General features: G+C 34.1%; 1 long non-coding RNA gene across 1 annotated transcript in view; it reads right to left on the bottom strand.

The window, feature by feature from the left end:
- Nucleotides 1-13747, bottom strand: part of LOC131420151 (uncharacterized) — a 94925-nt gene extending 81178 nt beyond the window's left edge. The window contains exon 1 of the long non-coding RNA XR_009223487.1: nt 13610-13747. This is a non-coding gene — a long non-coding RNA (uncharacterized LOC131420151). The remainder of the gene's footprint in view (nt 1-13609) is intronic.
- Nucleotides 13748-19620: the final 5873 nt, after the last annotated feature.

The raw sequence follows: 19620 nt of genomic DNA, 5'->3' as shown, positions 1-19620 counted from the left end.
AATTACTTCCTTTCATACTCCCCAAATGGTGGTATTTTAACATCCTGAGCATTTTGTCCATCTCTCTACCTTTGTTCCTTGTCTCCTCTGTCTGAAATCCCTTCTTCAACTTCAGTATCTATTTGATGAAATCCTGCCCATAGGTCAACGCCCCATTTCTACATTAGAGAGAAAGACTCTTTTTTTGTAAAATCCCCAATTCTCCATGTTTACTTTTCTTTGTATACTTGTTACTTTCTGTACTGAAATTCAGTTTGTGTTTCTGCTTTCTTTTCCTCCCTAGATTTAAAACTCATTGAAGATGTGGGGGAGTTTCAGTTGTTTAAAGCAGTTTGATTGGTTGGTTTCCTGAAAGGAAAAGTTCTTCTCTGCTAAGATGACATCTATAGATTACACTGATCAGTCATCTTTGACTTTATATCTGCAGTAATTGGGAGTTCACCATGGTAGATAAATCTCAGTAAATGCTAAACAATTCCAACTAACAGACGTTACTTTTGTCTGTTGAACTAACATCTTTTTTCCTCTAAATTCTGCCCACTGGTTCCAGTGTGTCCTCTGGAACAATCGAGAGCACAACAGAGAGTTTAATCACTCTGATTTCATTCTACTCTTGGCAAAATTGGTTTCTAGATAATTAAATATCATAATTTGTACTTTGACCACAGAAAGAAATACATTCAAAATTACTATTTTTAACAACATAATTACTATTTTTAACAACAGTATTTAAAAATGGTTATACATTTAAAACAGGTCTTTAACCTCAAAAACATTAAGCTGAGAAAAAAGAAGGAACACACAAAAGAGTGCATATTATATGATTTAATTTTTGTAAAATTTTAGAGAAGACATAAGTAATTTATTGCGACTAAGCAGAGCGGTGGTAGGCTGGGGTTGATTGGTTGCAAAGGGGCAAAGGAAACATTCTAGAGTGATGACATTTCTGTAGTTTGATTGGCATTGTAGTAAACAGGTGAATACATCTCTCAAAATTTCTTGCGGTGTACAGGTAAATGGATATATTTTATTATATGTAAGTTATACCTAAAAAACATTATTTAAAAATATGTCAAAGGAATTTACCTTGCTTTCACTCCTGAAGACTAGGAGTTGCAATAACGAAATGAATAATTAATAATTAATAGTTACCCTTAAAGCAGGTCTTTTAAGAGAAAAAAAATCTTATACATCTAACCTCAATACACGAAATATGTATAAAACTTGTGGTTTATGTCTTAAGACAGGAAAAGTGTTCGGTTGATATCTAAAGTATAATAAATTAGCATAAAAAATATTTTTTAAAAGGATCTTTATCTTAAAAATATCTTTCTTGCAAAGAAACATTTATAAAATAAGCATTATCAAGTTGTTTTTAACATTCAATTGATGTAATACCATATCTTCTATGGGATATTTTTAGCCTTATTTTAATGTTATTTCAGCATATCATCCTAACAGATACGTTACTTTGTTGGCAGGCAACAGAAGCTAGTTGTCCTTAGAAATTATCATTTCTAATTTTGTTACATTTATATTCTTCCAAATTTTTAAAAAATGCATCCATTTTTTTAGTAATAAAACCCAGTAGGTAGTAAATTTTCAGGTGATTATGTCAGGCACTGGCTGGATCTTAATGTGGGGTAATTTTACTCTCAGAAAACATAACAAGCACCCTTAAATGGTACTGCCTAGGGTGCACTAGGCTTTCAAGAATGGAATATTTCAGATAAGAAAAACAATCTGCAAGTTAGCCAAATGAGGTGGATATTATATTTACTAGATATCAAGGTAGGGTGTTATTAGCAAATGCTACAGCCATCTAAAACCATTTTATAACTTGATAAAATAACTAAGAGCTTGTTCTGCTGTGCAAATCAGAAAATGAAAAATGATGAATAAAATGAAAACAAATCCTTTTTATTACTAAGAAGAAAATTTAGCTAAATTGGGATAGATCAAATTTTAGGATTAGTTGGAGAGCATCAAAAAAAATTCATATTTTGTTCAATATGGCAACTAATATTGGGGGCCTAACATACAAGACAATTTATGAAGATGAGTCAGACAAACTACCAATCTATAAATATCTGCAATAAAAGTAGGAGAAGTATTATCTATACGTAAATATATTACTGTATATATTTGTAATGTGTAATGTGAGATATGTCATAACAGAAGATCTAAAATGTGAAAAAATGAGTATTTCAGATACTGAAAAAAATTTGTGAGGAGTTCTTTTTCTGGCAATGGTGAACTAGGTTGTTTCAAATTAACATTTTCTAAGAGAATAAATAGAACAGATGGACAAACAGTTATGAAAAAAATCTGTTTTATGGTATCAGACAGCTAACAGATCAAATTTGGAAGGAGAAGGAGGTGACTGAAGGTAATATAAGCAAGCAAAGCATTTGACAGGATGTTTCCCCTATAAAACAATGCCAACTTGGAACGTCCTGTTGAGGGGCTGAGACCTGGAGCAGATATTTCTGCACTTTCATACAGATGGGGAAACAAACTGTGAAATGCAGGACCTGTCAAGTAGATGGTAAATATGCTAGATTTTAATAAGGACCCAGAAGAGAAATGTCCTAGGAATAACTGTGAAATAGACCATTTCTCACAAGAGCTGAAAACCAGCTTACCATCATTTCAATCTCTGATTGGTTTAAGATGATTTTCCCTTAGCCTAATTTCATAACAAAATATAAAAGAATATTCTTCCACGACCCAAAATGATGTGTAAAATTTTTCATATACTATATTCAACAGTCATTCAAAAATCATGAGACACACAAAAGCACTTAAACAGAAATCAAGAAAATTACTCAAAGGAGATAAAGCTAATGGAGTTATGGGATCCAGATTTTTAAATAACTGTGATTAACATGTTCAAGGAAATAAAACATCGATAGGGAATTTCAGGAGGAAAATGGAAAATATAAAGATAAATCAAATGGAAATTTAAGATCTAAAAAATAAACTATGTAAAATATGTTTAATAGCTTTTTTGTCACAGCTAAAGAGAGAATTATTCTTCTGAAAGATATTCAGAAGATATTCATACTGAAGCAGAGACAAAACTATAGAAAATAATGTAACAGAAAAATGTTAACATGTGTCATTCTCCTATTTCAAGACTTCTAGAAAAGGTAACAAAAGCCAGCCAAATCTACAACTCTTACACTTACTTCCGGCCTTACATCTTTAAATGCCAGGACTTTTACATAATAAGTGCCTGTTGTTCCTCTTACTATTCATCACTATCCACCAAGGTGAAAGTCAGTGATTGTAATGTGACAGCATGCCAGGCGTTGTCATTCTAACTTCCACCAGCAGTGTGGTTTTTGTTACCACTTGATCGTCAAAATTCCAGAATCAAATATTGAGATCCTCTTTCTAAGGCAACTTTCAGAGCTAGCCTTTACTCTTGGTTCCCCTCGGACCAGGCCCACAAACAAGGACTTGCATGAGGTAGATTACTTGTGAAACACCAATGAGAAAATGTTCAAAGTGAGAGAGGAAAGAAGGGAAAGCTAATAAAGTTTGGAATGGTGAGGAACTGGAGTCCAATCTTCAGGGGACCCTTTGAGACTTGTGTGTTAACACAACTAACTCATTGTCCTACGGGAAGACAAGAAAATCGGGGCATCTATCTGCTAGCTTCCACTCCCCATGTGCTGAGAGTTGCCCCAGCAATATAAATTTCCCCACACTTGTGGGTTGTACTTGCAACAGAGCTGTGCAAGGTCCCTCAGAGTCAGAGAAAGCCCTCTGCTAGAGATGAGATGCAAATTCTAGGAGCTTGAGCTGAGGAGCCCTCAGCAAGCCAGGGACTGTTCACAGGCACAGGCAAACTCAGATTTCCTGAGGGGAAGTAGAGTAGGCATATACTGCTCAACAACCTGAATGTCCATCAATAATAGAATGAAAAATAAATTATGAAGCATTCATATAATGGAAAACTATACAAGAAAGAAAATAAACAATCTACTGCTACCTCAAGAATATTGATAAATCTCACAAACGTAATATTGAGCAACAGAAGCCAAACATCAAAAAATATACATAGCCCTTTTCAATTTATATGAAATTCAAAAATACACAAATCAATGGTGTTAAAAGTCAGAATAGTGGTTAAATTTTGAGAAGAACTGGTAATGATTAGGAGGGGACGCAAGGGGTCTCTTCACTTGTTCGGGTAACATTATAATTCTTTAATTGGTTAATTGATGCATGTGTGTGTTCACTTTGGGATAACTTGCTGAGCTGCACACTTATACTTTGTGCAGTTTTCTGCATGTAAGTTATGCTTCAATAAAAGTTTTCTGGTATGTATACTGGTCTAACTTTTAAATATGTCCTTAGTCTCTTTCTGTCTAATATCTAGCTTGCCAGAATAGAAGTTCATGAACAGCCCAAAAATTGCTCAATTCAGTGCTGTTTTCTCAGTCCACATCTCATCCACTGTGTTCTCAAATGCATTTTGCTTCTTATAATTTCCTCTTCTTACAATTTTCAGGAAATTTACTGATTTACTTATCACTTTATTTCTGATAAAATATCTATTTTAAAGCCTTGCACAAAGATAACATTCTCATATTCTCCACAAAAATCTTTCTGGATTTCTCCACAAAGAGTAATCTTTATTCTCTTCTATCATAAAATTGGTTATCTGGGTAGAATTTGATAAGCAATGAAGAATAATAGGTAAATTCTTATGGAATAAAGCTATATTTATGTATATAACCTGCAGATATAATTATAGAAATACATAAATATGTATTTATAATGACTATCCTATAATGCTATAGTGACCATTTTCCAGTCTTAAATAAGATACTGCCAAGATGAATTGTTCAAGTTCAAATACCACCTTGATGTTAATGCAAAGGCTTTGTTCCATTAGCTTGTGATGAGGGAGAGAGTCTTATCCTATGCAACAATATAAGATAATACCCATGAAATTACTAAATCATCAAATAAAACTTTCATTCTATAATGAATGATCCTTACACAGTCAATAATTTCTGTGTTATTACATATTTCACTTGTTGCCAATGCTACCACTTTATTACGCTGTGATGAAAATTCTGCATTTTTAAAATTTTTTTTTTGCTGAGGAAGATTCGCCCTGAGCTAACATCTGTTGCCAATCCTCCTCTTTTTTTTCCTTAAGGAAGATTTGCCCTGATCTAACATCTGTGCCAATCATTCTCTATTTTGTATGTGGGTCACCGCCACAACATGGCTGATGAGTGATGTAAGTCCACACCTGGGATCTGAACTCGTGAACCCAGTCTGCCAAAGTGGAGCGAGCTGAACTTAACCACTATGCCACGGGGCCAGCCCCCATGCATTTCTTTAATATTTAGAAATAATACCTTAGTTTAGATTTTGATAATTTTATTTATGGTGACAAAATTTGTACAATTTTAGGATTGTTGATTTATTTAACACATTTAAATACTCATCAATTTTAATAATCACTTTCATAATATACATAATTACATTTGTAACATGTATATAAGTATATAAATAATAATTCATTATTCAATGAAATATAAATTTAAAGCCAGCAATGCAATATAAATTTAACATAGCCAAACAATAATATATAAAGATATCAATAGGCACATATAGAAAAAGAAACATCAGATTTCCACATCTCTGATAATCAACTAAAAAGCAAGTTAAAACCATTACAATGAATTATTAGTTTTCATCTTTCAGACTGTGGAAATATTGATAATAAGTAAAGTTGTCAAGAGTGTGGAGAAAGGAGCCCTCTCACATGCTATAAGTAAGTCTATAAATGGTTTAAACCATTTTGTGGAGATTTTTTCAATCTATCTAAATTTAAATACATCTACTTTCTTACTAAACTGCATGTCTTCTACGTGTCTGTTGCTAATTTCCATGAGCCTGGTCTTTTCAGATGCCACGCACGTGAAAAAGAGGGAAACGCCAATGATCTTCTTCTGGCTTAACAAAGGAAACTTGCAACTAATGGTGCTTTCAGTAAACATAGATGTCAATTTAAATATTATTACCATGGCAAGAAATTAGTAAGAATTATAAACTTTTAGAACTTAAAGGTTATTTTTACAGAACATAATTTCTTATGGCTAGATGTCTTATAATACTCCCTTTTCATAAATATTTTTCTAAGAACAATTTTATTCTGAAGAATAATATCTGCTTTTCAGCATCTTCACGAGACAGTGAATTTTTTCAATTTCTTGTCTTGCTAATATGTATTTTAACTACATAGTAGAAGGGCCTGCAATTTTAAGACAAAGTACTGGAAAAGCATTACTTAGAGAAAGAAGTAGATTATGAAGACCAAAATTTCAATACAGAAAATAAAAGGCAGAAAGAAAATTTGAACAAATTGAATATGGATCACCTATACTCTCCTACTGTCACTTGCACATAAGTACAGACACGGATAGTTATAGATAAAAGCATAGGCATAGGCATATATACATAGTAGTTCATCATAACATGAGAATTTAAGTGAATCCCATCTAAATGGCCACCAATAGAGGATTGCTCATATAAATTATGGTTTGTCAATATGCTGTCAAATCAACAAAGAAGGCTTTTATATACGCACAATAAATTTTGTAAAAAAAAAATGATATTGCCGAACAATATGAACATTTTGTTTTATTCAACCTGTTAAGCTTCCACCAATAATGCCTATCTCATTTCTGTGCTGTCAACCCAACATTTCAATCATATCCCAACATGCTTGTTTCTTCCAGTCCAAGAAATCTCCTATATTCTAGAATTCTGGCTTACAGACTTACTTCAACAATCCTTACTTGATTGGTCTTCTTGCTTCCAAATTTTTCAGCTGACTGTCAGAGTCATGACATACTGTATATGATTTAAGACATGGAAAGAGAAAGACTGTAAAACTATACACTATAAGTTTATGTCACAATCTTCTTGCTTTGGCTAAGGAAAAAAAGAGTGTTATAACATATATATATGTAAAAGGAAACCTGAAAGGAAAGAAAGGGGAAAAAAAACTTGAATAATCAGTGTCTTTAAATAAAATAAGGGGCACTATTCTAGATGAAATGACAATATCCTTCCGGAACAGGCAAAACTGGTGTGCTAGTTAGAAGTCATTGATGGAAAAGGCTTGAAAGTGTAGGTCTCCAGTCTTATGTGCATACATCTCACGTACAAATTTTCTTTTCAAACTACTGATGATATATAACTTGTATCAACTTACGTGTAATAGTTTTATCTCACTTATTACATACGTATTTTATATACGTGTAATATAACGTATGAACATTTAGTATCAAATTAAAAGAATTGAAAAGTATTTGAACTATACTTAATGGATTAAACATTCTCACATTTTCCAGTTTTAATTTTTTCACGAGGCAAACAGTTTTACATTATGCATTATTTTGAATAAATGATAATGACATTTTTCAATATTCTACTTAGGCATTTTAATTACTAGAAATTGCAAGGACTCCTCCCTGGCTCATTAAGGATGATGACTCTTCCACTTCAGCTCCTTATTTACCAGCACAAATTGATTCCCGTAGATTTGGTTGGGCTGCCCCTGGGAAATATGCCTACTCCTAGTTGATTTAGCTGTCATGCCAGGTCATGTGAAACAAAAAATGGCCATTAAGTATAAAATACTGGAGGCTGGGCAAGTTCACTTGGAGGTGAGGTTAGAGACAATAAACCATTTACATAGTTCTAGTGCTCTAGATTTATCTATATTCTTAATATTTATCGTATTGTCAATTGGACCAAGATTTTAAAGAGAGAAGAATTAATGAAATATTCTTTTGATTATCTTATTCCATTATCATTCACGAGACAGAAAAGACTATGAACGTTGATGACAACTGCTTTGCACCTCCTCAAGTGTTAAATCCTAATGGTTTATAAAACAATGTAGTATATCCAGTTGAGATTGCACATTTTTAATTGTAAGGGTATAATTTTTACAACATTTTCCAAAGATGCATTGTAGAAATTAAGGCAATAAAGAAAGCCAACACAATCTTTTTAGAAATGAGGAACAAGTACAAGCAGATTAACATCAAGCATTGTTAACTTCAGAATGGGCCGGAAGAAACATTCAGTCAATGTCAATGGATTGATGGAAAGGTTATTTTCTAGTGTAGTAGGTTTTCAAATCGTATAATAGAAAATGTTACCATATCTTAGAAAGACAGAAAATGGGCTGATAGCTTTAGCCATTTTGAAAGCTTATGGTTAAAATGTATGCATTAGTTACTGTTTCAATTTTTTTAAAAGCAATGTTGCTGTTAGTCAGATGGAGTCTGTGTTTTTAAGAAAATCAGAGAAATATAAACCAAATTGAAATTCTGTGAAGCATTAGTGTAGAATTTTAACAGAAATTCCTTGAATCCAGTATGCACACCTTATAAGGAAAGTGAGAGATTATAACAGAATTATTTTCTAACCAGAAGGTCAAATGTGACAGCTTATGGGGGGAACTTAAGAAGAATCGATATGTGAAAATACTGAAGGCAAAGGTTTTAGATGAGGAAAAGTCCTGAAAGATGGAATGGCATTTCTTCTATTTCACAGGATTTTAATTTTATCCCAATTATGAGCGCTAACAATCACTTCAAAATCTTCTAAATCTCTTCACACATGACTGGGTCCTGTTCTCTCCCATTTAGCTTTTGTAGTAAGAAGAAAGTGGTACATGGCTAAAGTTGGGAAGGAAGACATTATGCTCAGATACTCATGATCTCTTGGTTCAAATTCAGAACACACAAAAGCGTAGGAGTGCACAATGTTGGTGTTGGGGCAAAATGAAAAACTAGCAACCAGAACCGCAGCCATGCTGAAAAAGATTAAAAATGAGAGCGCTAACAGAAATATCAATTTGGGGAATAGAGAAATTTTCATCTTCAAATTTTATTGTATGAGAGCGAGTTTTATCAAACATTAACTTTGTAGTTTGAGAATAAAATGGCTTTCATTAAATTAAAAGCCTAAATCTAAATGCCATGACATACCCATGTGTGGATTTCAGAGACTGAGAAGTTAAGTAACATACCAATCAAAATTTGAACCGAACCTGCCATACTCCTTGAAATCCTATGTATTTTCCTTGTTCCTTTAGCAATGGATAAAAATAAATTCATATCACCCAGTGACTAGAATCTATCACTGTAAACTCTAATTCCTTCTTAATGACATTATACAGATTCTATTTTTTTTTTAATTTTTTTAATTTAGTTTTTTTTTTTGCTGAGGAAAATTCTCCCTGAGCTAACGTCTCTTGCCAACCCTCCTCTATTTTTTTGCTTGAGGAAGATTAGCCATGAGCTAATGTCTGTGCCAATCTTCCTCCTTTCGTTTGTGCATTGCCGTGACAGCATGGCTGACAAGTGGTGTAGGTCTGTGCCCGGGATCCAAACCCGTGAACCCAGGCCGCCAATGCAAAGAGGGCCGAACTTAACCACTATGCCTCGGGGCCAGCCCCCAGATTCCATTTTTTAATGTTATGACTTTGCTTTCCTTTGGTTTGTCATGACTTGACTTGGTTAAACTCAGTTTTATTACTATAGAGTTCCTAACTCGTTAAATGACTAAAGAACAAACTTCTAGTCTCAAAAAAGTAATCATCATAATAATCATGTTTTCTTCTCCCTCCTTTCTCATATTCCAGCTGGTTATCTCATATCTCAAAGTACTGTTTACATGTTAGTATGTGCCATCCGAGAACTTTTCTCTATGCATAACCTAAAATATATGATATTATATGATATAATTACAAAATATATTTTATGAGGAAAATCAAATTTTCACCCAAATACCCAATAGCCCCTTTTTAGCCTACTAAATCCATTACATACATACTTAAGCTCAGATGCTCTGCATGAATCTCTAGGCTATGAGTATGTGCTGACAATGTAATTTTTCCTGCATAACGTATACTCACGTTTGATGTAAAATCTGTTTCCAAAGAGGCATGAGCTTTCATACAGTATGTACTTGTTAAATATTTATTTTCTCTTAAATTAGTTTTTTATTGCTGTGTGTAACAAATTGTCCCAAATTTAGCAGCTTAAAACAACATAAATTTATGATCTCAAAGTTTCCATGGGTCAGGAGCTTAGGTGTGGGTTAATTGGATGCTCTGCACAGGATCCAGCCAGGCAGAAATCAAGGTGTCAGGTGAGGCTGGTATCTCCTCTACGGCTCAGGTTCTTCTTACTTCATTGGTTGTTGGCAGAATTCAGTTTCTTGCGGTTATAGGACTGTCTTCAGATCCTGGAGGCTGCCCACAACTCCCTACCATTTGGCCCTCTCTCACAATGTGGCAGTTTGCTTTTTCAAGGTAAATTAAAATGCTTTTAAAAGAGCATCTTCTGCCTCTGACCTCTAGATCCCCTTTTAATGGGTTCACCTAATTTGGTCAGGCTCCCACAGGCTTATTTCCCATTTGATTAACTTAAAGTCAACAGACTAAAAACCTGAAAAATCAGGTCTGAAGAAAACAGATATGAAAAATCCCTTTACTTTTGCCATGTAACATAACCTAACAGAGAGAATGACTATCCCATCCTACTCACATGACACTCAAAGGCACAGGTTAATGCAGGGCATATATACCAGGGAATGGGGATCTTGAAGGATATTATGAATTGAATTGTGTTATCCCAAAATTTATATGTTGAAATCTTTACTGCATTATCTCTGAATGTGACCTTATTTGGAGATAGGGTCTTTACAAAAGTAATCAAGTTAAAATGAGTTCGTTAGGACGGGCTCTAATCCAATATGACTGGTGTCCCTTCAAGTAGGGGAAATTTGGACAAAGATGAATACAAGGATAATGTCATGTGAATATAAAGACAGCCATCCATAAGCCAAGGAGAGAGGCCTAGAACAGATTCTTGTTTCCAAACCTGCAGAAGGAACCAACCCTGCCAATACCTTGATTTTGGACTAACATCCTGTAAGAAAATAAATTTCTGCAAAGCCACCCAGGTTATAGTAACTTGTTACAGCAGTCGGACAAAACTAAGAAAGAGACTACCTTAGAATTCTGCCTACCACACTTTCTCTACACTCTCTTACTTTTTTCCCATTATTAGCAATATTTACTTCCTCATAATCTTCTGTACATCTCAATGCTGTCAATCCTGCAGTGCATATTTTTGGGTCATTTATTTAAGAGCTTTGACTATTTATTTAAAGTATTTAAATTATTCAAAATATCCCTACCTCAGAGTGGAACTTGAAGAGTCACATATTTCTTCAATTCTTGGAACCAATGTGACTAAGAATTGTGTGAACTCTTGTGGATTTCAATTGATTGCTCAGAAAGGGCAAGAATTCGCTTGAGTCAACATCATTCTGTTTCTATCCCAAGCCTTGCAATAGCAACAACTTACGTGTATTGAGGGGTTTCCATGTACATACAGGAGATCTTTATATGTATTGTATTGTCATAGTTTCAGAACATGGATATTACCAGAGCTCCATAATTGGATAGATTTGCGCTAATCAAATGTGCAGTACGCTAATGAATAAATCCTAATGCTAATATATTAGTACGTGTAGCACATCTTTATCATAGTTTTAAAGTAACTAAGAAACAATCAGTAATCAGAAGCTTTCTTTTTTTTTTCTTTTGTCAGTTTAAGTTAGGACTAGTTTTGGCTTTCCATATATAAACTCAAAAATTAAAGGTTAAACAAGGTAGAATTTTAATTCTCTCATGTAAAAAATGGTGAAAAGCTAGTCAGTTAAGAATAAATGATAACACAACTACTTTCAACTTCCCCCTATGTCTCACTAAGGTGAAGCATTTATCCTCAAGGCTGTAGAGATTGCATCTACGTTCCAAGTAGCAGAATGGAGAGAGGATAAGAACTCCTTTCTTTGATGTGTTCCTACAGTCTTCTCCAATAATTTATTTTTGCTAATATTGAGTTGGCCAGGACCTAAATATATGATCATAATTAACTACAAGAAAAATAGGGAAATGCATTTTTAGTCGACATTTTGACACACTACATAAATATGAATGGAAAGAGAGAGAGACGATGTCATGTTGCTGTAGACAACCAAATATTTCTGCCATAGTGAGTGTACCAATTATGAAGCAATTACCTACTCTAAACTCCAGTTCACACTGGATTAATTAAAAAGGGAATTTGATAGCTCACATAGTTGAAGTCCAAAGGAAAAATTTCCTAAAGTAATAGTAGAATCTGGAAGTCAATTATGCCAATGAGAATGCATATTCTTTCAGATTCTCTACTCTCTTGTCTTCAATGATTTCTTCATCTCTAAATTTGGGTCCCTTTATGTAAATATGTGTAAGTCACCACCAGACTTGTGGGTTTCCTGTTCACATCCAGCAGGAAGAGAAACATTCTCCACCTGAAACTTGGAAACATGATAATTCCAACAGAAATATTAAGCAACTTTAGCAAACTGTTCACACAAGGTTTAAGAAATCATGACTTGAATTTTATAAACTTATTAGCCTAAATTTAAAATGTAAGGGAGTGTTAGACATCCTAACTTGTTCACTTTTAATAAACAAGAAGTTAGAACAAACGGCACCAGATGATCTTGATAACATTTCATTCAGGTGATGACAAGCCCTCCTGATTTTTTCTGACTCACAATAGAATAAACTTCTTTAAGAAGAAACTATAACACATCTATATATTAGTGTCTCGTTTTTAAATATTACTGGAAATAGAAATTGACAAGCTTCTCCCTTATCTAAGACTTTTTTTTTTTAATTTTATTTATTTATTTTTTTCCCCCAAAGCCCCAGTAGATAGTTGTATGTCATAGCTGCACATCCTTCTAGTTGCTGTATGTGGGACGCGGCCTCAGCATGGCCAGAGAAGCGGTGCGTCGGTGCGTGCCCGGGATGCGAACCCTGGGCCGCCAGCAGCGGAGCGCTCTCACTTAACCGCTAAGCCACGGGGCCGGCCCCTAAGACTTTTGCTTAAAACTATTATCATGTTGGAATTATTTCCAAAGATTTGTTGATGCAATTTATTAGATAGAAGTTTCTTTTACCTAAACAATATTTAGGTACAAGTTTATTCCATCTTAAATAATTTTTAATATGTTTCTTCTAATTCGTGAAATATCCTCTCTGATTTATATGAATTTTAATCAACTAAAGTAAATTTCTTGGATTTTTGTACACTGATTTTACTAATTTGGTTCCAAAAGAATAATTTTATCTTCAAATTAGAAGGATGCTTTTCATGCTACTTCCCAACCACCCAACATATATGATTATATTTATGATTGTCATTTTGTGTGACTTTTATTACTATAAAACAAAAAATAAAAATGGCATCTTATGTTCAGAGAATACAGGGAACACTGATCTCATGTTGGATTCTGTTCTGATACTGACACCTTTGAAACACGTTAATTATAAAATGGAACATTCGAAAGTAGAATGAAAGAAATAATTATTACTTTAAAACTATTATTTTTGTTATTACAGTCATAGATAAAGTGCAAAAATAGTAAGTTCTCAGATAAGAAATAAAGAAACAAACAAACAAATAGAAGAGACAACACAAAGCCTTCCCACCTTCTTTGACAGCATGTAGTTGGAAGAAATAATACTGCTGCTTCATTGATGCTGTGGTGTCACAAAGAATGCTACCCAAATTTTTGTCAGTACAGAGTTGTATTTCTTGCTTATCTTCTGGGGCATTTTCTTCTGCTTTTATCTGGAAGTTACATTATCAGTGTTTACTTACACACTTAAAACAGCATATTTGTGTATCTTAAAATATGAATGACTCATAAATAGGGATCTCCCAGTGACTGGAATATTATAAAATGTCTTATAGTTAAGCCATCTGAGAGTGAATTCCCATTTTCTTATTGCTTACTTAGTATAAAAAAGTGAGACTGGGAAAAAGAAGTAGAAAGAGTAATTAATTCCAAGATGACATTGACAGCAAGGAAATCTGCTACAATTTACCAGAAACAAAATCAAAACTGCTTTCTCTCTACTTCAACACACATACCAAGTGATGTTTAGAGTAAGCATATTCTTATGTCAACTGACTTTATTATATGTACCAGAGCTTTTCTCAGCACACAAATTTACTTTTTCAAAAAGTATGTTTAGATTTAAACAGTAAACACCAAGTTGTGTCTCTTTTTTTGTTTGCTTTTTTAAAAATCGAACATTATGCTAAGTGATAGAATCTAGACATAAAATGCCACATATTGTATGTTTCTAGCTGTATGAAATACTCAGAATATGCAAATCCATAGAGATAGGAAGCAGATTAGTGGTTTCCAAGGGCTGAGAGGGTGAGGGGATGGGACTGACTATGTAATAGGTAGAGGTTTCTCTTTGGGGTGATGAAAATGTTCTGGAACTAGATAGTGGCAATGATTGTACAACATTGTCAATGTACTAAATGCCACTTAACTATATGCTTTAAAACAGTTAAAATGGTAAATTTTATATTATGTATATTTTTGATAGATAGACAGGTAGAGCTATAAATAGAAATAGATTCTGTCAGTTGGTAGAAGCATAGGTAAACTAGTAAGAGTGCTAAAATGTTAAAGAGAATGTGAAAAACACAGCACTTAATATTGTTTTACTTAACAATATGGAAGGAACTTTAAGAATACGGAAGATATTTTTAGCTTGTATAGTATTAAAACAGGACAAATAAATGTGATTATTCAATAGCTGAAGTATTTTACATAAAAACTTCGAAAATTACACTTTAAAAAGAAAAAATATGCCCAAGCTGAAACACACTCAAATGGCAACAATCTACAAGAGCTGTGGATTAAGAATTAGTAAATAGTTTTAAACGAATTTGCAGACTTGTAATAATTCTAGTACACTGGAATCATATGACTCATAGCTCTAAACACAGTCTACTTCAACAAAAGGAACCTCAATGTCATTCATCAGTGGTGTGAAATCTACAGTATCAGTTTGAATAGTAAAGATATACATATGTTGTAAATGAATCTAATGCTTTGGAAGGCTTTAGATCTTTAAAATCATTCAAATAGGTATTTTTGTTCCTACCATTTTTCCTCACCATGTATTGGAATATAAGACATATGAAAGGACATACTATCATATTAAACAAGTCATTCAAGGAACATAATTACCCAACTTATCCAAATGTTGCTCTACATAATTGCTCTAATGTCCTAACATTGAAAAATACTCATCACCATACATAGAATACTTAATTTAAAGTACCAGTTCCAAACCAGAGTGAAATTATTTCGTGGATACTAGACCAATGAACGAATCAGTGTTGAACATGCTCTTTTCTCTACACTTAGAAAAGTTGGAAGAGCCAAGCAAAAATATCTCTTTCATATAAGCAATCCCTAGAGAAATAAATATACAGAGTCGTTTCTGCTTCCCCCTCCTCCTTTGTCTTGGAGATCTATAATAGACATACACCGAAATTTATGCTTAGTTTTGCTATTTTGGGAGTTCCCCTGCCCCCCACTGGAGTGATTTCCAGCATCCATGTTTTTGTTATTTGATCTAGGAGTGAGCAGATGGGTCCATGCTGTGCCAATAATATTTTTGGAAACATAGAAATTTAGACTAAGAGACGGTTTGAAATATCTAGCAATATCTGCTGCTAAAGTCTCCAGGGATAGACCAATTCTAATCATTCCTAAAATATGACTGTTCAATTCTTCTTTTTGTTTCATGAATTACCCCAGTATTCTTAAAATAATTTTTCTTTTTTACTTATAGTTGCTTGTATCCATTTTTTCCTATACTTTCTTTGTTCTTCCTTTGAGTAGAGATTTTATGTAGATATTACTCATTTATACATCAAAAGTAATAAGCAAAGTAATATATGCCAATGCACTAGAATTGACAAAAAATCTTATTTGGTTTGAGCTTTGAACTTGGAGATAAGTATATAAAAATCCAATTATTTAAATAAGCTTTAGAAAAATAGCATAAATTTTTAATTATTTCATGAAAAAAATTCCAAATGTTTTTATGTTCACTGCTTAATATATATCTATTAATTAGAAATTTAAATATATTTTTGTGTATATACACATACACAGAATATTGGAACAACATCTAAAATGATTCTAAAGCAGATTTTTGAATAATGATATGTTTCCTGTTGAAGTTATCATGTAGTCTTTAAATAAAAAATAATATTAAACCACTTAATATTTTTTTTTATTTTTTACTCAGTGAAAAAACCTTTGTTGTTGGGGTCAGGTAAATTTAGGACATATATCATTTTATTTTTTATTGTGAATAAGGAAAACTTATTCCCAGCTAGCTTGGTTAGCTGATATGGAAATTAAATTTGAACTAAAAAAGAAATACTCTCTGGTGACACAGACACATTTGAACAACATTCCTTAAAAGCTATTTTTCCCAACATTAGTCAAAAACTGAAATAATAAAAGATATGGAATCTGAAACTTTTCAAATGAAACACATGTAACTTTCAGAGGTTTAAATAAATCCTTAATTTTTATTTCATGGCATTATATTGGGGGGGATCATTTTTTAGAAGACAGCTTCTATGAAATCCACCCTCACCCTCACTCTCCTTGGCTGGTCCTGGGTTGGCATTGTTGTCTGAAGTTCATTGGTTACCCACTGATGTAGTTTAGCAAGTTGGTACATTGCTATCCTTAAAACTACCAAAGAAATTTCAGGGAAAAAAGTACTAATTCTCTCTGAATTTCACTTAGTTCAACTACAAAATGGAGAATAAGAGGGAAATAAAATAATATTATTCGCTTGTTCCTCTACCTTAATATTTGATTGTGTCTAGTGTCTCAGATTTAAAGAAAAAAGAAAATATTTTCTCATTCTCACCTATCCAGTAAAATGTGAACTGTCATGGTCTTCTCTGGCCACAATGTTTTCTGTAATAGACCTTGTTCTGTTGCAGAGTTTTTGTTTTTCTTTAATTTATTTTTTTTAAAGAGTCTCTTCTCTTGAGAAGGGAGGGAGCCTCTTGCCTCTTACGTGATGGCCCTGTGATTTTTTTTTTTTGAGGAAGATTGGCCCTGAGATAACATCTGTTGCCAATCTTCCTCCTTTTTTCCTTTTTTCTCCCCAAAGCCCCAGTAGAGATAGTTGTATGTCATAGTTGTACATCCTTCTAGTTGCTCTATATGGGACGGCCCCTCAGCATGGCTTGATGAGCAGTGCGAGCATTGGTGCCCAGGATCCGAACTGGCGAACCCCCGGCCACCGAAGCGGAACATGCAAACTTAACCGCTATGCCACCAGGCCACCCCCTCTGAGTTTTTAAATAATAGACCTCGCTTTTCAATGTAGTAAAAGCACCTTTGTTTTGGCTCCCAAGTTCCATAATACAAATCTTCAAACAAAGCAAAAATTTTAACCAAAGTTTATCTTTGATTCCTCTCCATGTCATCTTTTTCTTATCTCTTAGAAGACCTCGGAGTGTTTTAAATTGACTGTTGTTGGAGAGTAGTCTGCCTTTTTACTAGGCAGCAAGGTTTCCCTATCTTTATTCTGCAATATAATAGTCATCATTACAGTAATTCAGTGCTTCACAATTTATAAAATATTTTACCTATAGTATCTAAGTCAAAATCTATTACAATTATGACAATCACTATGAATAATGTTATTTTCATTGTATAAAAGAGAAAAGTGAGACTCTAGAGCTCACAAGGTAGGAAATTTAAGGGGTGTGTGTGTGTGTGTGTATGTGTGTGTGAGATTATCTAATATGAATGAGGGAGGTTGAAATAAAATGTTATCTCAGAGGTTATCCTGTGGCAGAAAAAAATGACTTTTCTCCTTTGGGAAATATACTATATAGGGGATTTCTTTAAAGTGTGTTATGTGTGTTTGAGATTATCTTATTTAGGAGTTGGATTGAAAAAATTAAATTAGTTATCATCTTGTCTTTGGCAGAAAAAATTATGTCTTTTCCACCTTTGCAAATATAGAAATATTTACTTATTGTAGTATACTTAGGGTTCAGAAAGAGAATAAAATGTATCATGAACAACGATATTATATGTTAATTGAGAAGATTAGCTCAAAGAATATTCTGATGTATTCAAATTACGCTGGTGTTATTTAGGGTACATAACACTAGCTACTGTAAAATATAACCCCCAATCTCAGTGACTCAACATAATAAAACATTATTTCTTGCTCACATCAAAGTCCAAGGTGGCTCATCAGCGAGTTCTAATGCATTCTTTCAGGGACCCAGGCTCCTTTCTCACAAGGTTCCAGCGGCACCCACATCACTGAGCCGGTGAATGGGGAAGGAGAGGGAGGATGGAGAAGATGTATGTAATCTTGACTATCTATGCCTGAAACTAACAGTTTACTTCCTCTCACTCTCCGTTGGGAGCATAATCAAATAGTAGCACCTGGATGCAAGAAGGCTGGCCAGTATAGTTTAACTTTCTGTCCAGGAAAAAAACAATAATACGCATTTATTGAACTCATACCATTGTCTCTACCACAGTTTGTCATTTTGTCACCAAATATGCATTGCATTCTTTTTTTTTTTTTTTTATAATTTTATTTATTTATTTTCCACCCCCCAAAGCCCCAGTAGATAGTTGTACGTCACAGCTGCACATCCTTCTAGTTGCTGTATGTGGGACACGGCCTCAGCATGGCCGGAGAAGCGGTGCGTCGGTGCGCGCCCGGGATCCGAACCTGGGCCGCCAGCAGCGGAGTGCGTGCACTCAACCACTAAGCCACGGGGCCGGGCCTGCATTGCATTCTTATTCCCACAAGGGAAATCTTATGAATTTTGAGGGTTTTAGAAAGCTTTGCCTTCGGGGAGTACTTTCTTTTCCAAAATCATTAAAATTATATTTTACAACTGCCTTGGTATGAAGGTAAATGTATTAATTTTATATATTAAATATTTTCTTTGACCTAAACATTTATCTTCTCTTAGGATTTTAAAAGAAAACAAAATATTTTGTGGGCGCCTAAAAGTATTGTGGGACATAGGCCTTGTGCCTACTGTGCCAAATGAATAAGTGAGTTGGCTCTGTTTCCCATTTGTAAAATTCTGTCGTCCACCTTAAGGAAGAGGACCCAAGGCACCGTGCAATCACAGCATCAAGGTCAACGTCCAGGAGCTTCAGGTGATGTGTAGTCCACTCCATCAGGTACAGCTGTAGTTGTTCTTGTCTGGAAAACTTTGAAATAAATAGGAGAGTTCCGCACATTCTAAACTGAGTGTACAATGTGGAACCAGAGACAGGATAACCTCCATGAAAGCTCCCACTTAGAAAAAGTAAGCAAGGGCCGACCTGGTGGCGCTAGTGGTTAAGTGGGTGCATTCCGCTGCTGCGGCCCGGGGTTTGCAGGTTCGGATCCCAGGCACACTGATGCACCGCTTATTAAGCCATGCTGTGGCGGCGTCCCATATAAAGTAGAGGAGGATGGCCACAGATGTTAGCTCGGGGCCAATCTTCCTCAAGAAAAAAGGGGAGGATTGGCATCAGATGTTAGCTCAGGGCTAGTCCTTCTCACAAAAAAAAAAAAAGAAAAAGTAAGCAAGCCCACTCATTACTGATTCATACAGTGTTAGATTT

The sequence above is a fragment of the Diceros bicornis genome, chromosome 22 (assembly GCF_020826845.1).
Source record: "Diceros bicornis minor isolate mBicDic1 chromosome 22, mDicBic1.mat.cur, whole genome shotgun sequence".
NCBI classification, from domain to species: domain Eukaryota; kingdom Metazoa; phylum Chordata; class Mammalia; order Perissodactyla; family Rhinocerotidae; genus Diceros; species Diceros bicornis.
Note: the sequence above shows the minus strand (reverse complement) of the source record. Positions and strands in the feature narration are given on the sequence as shown.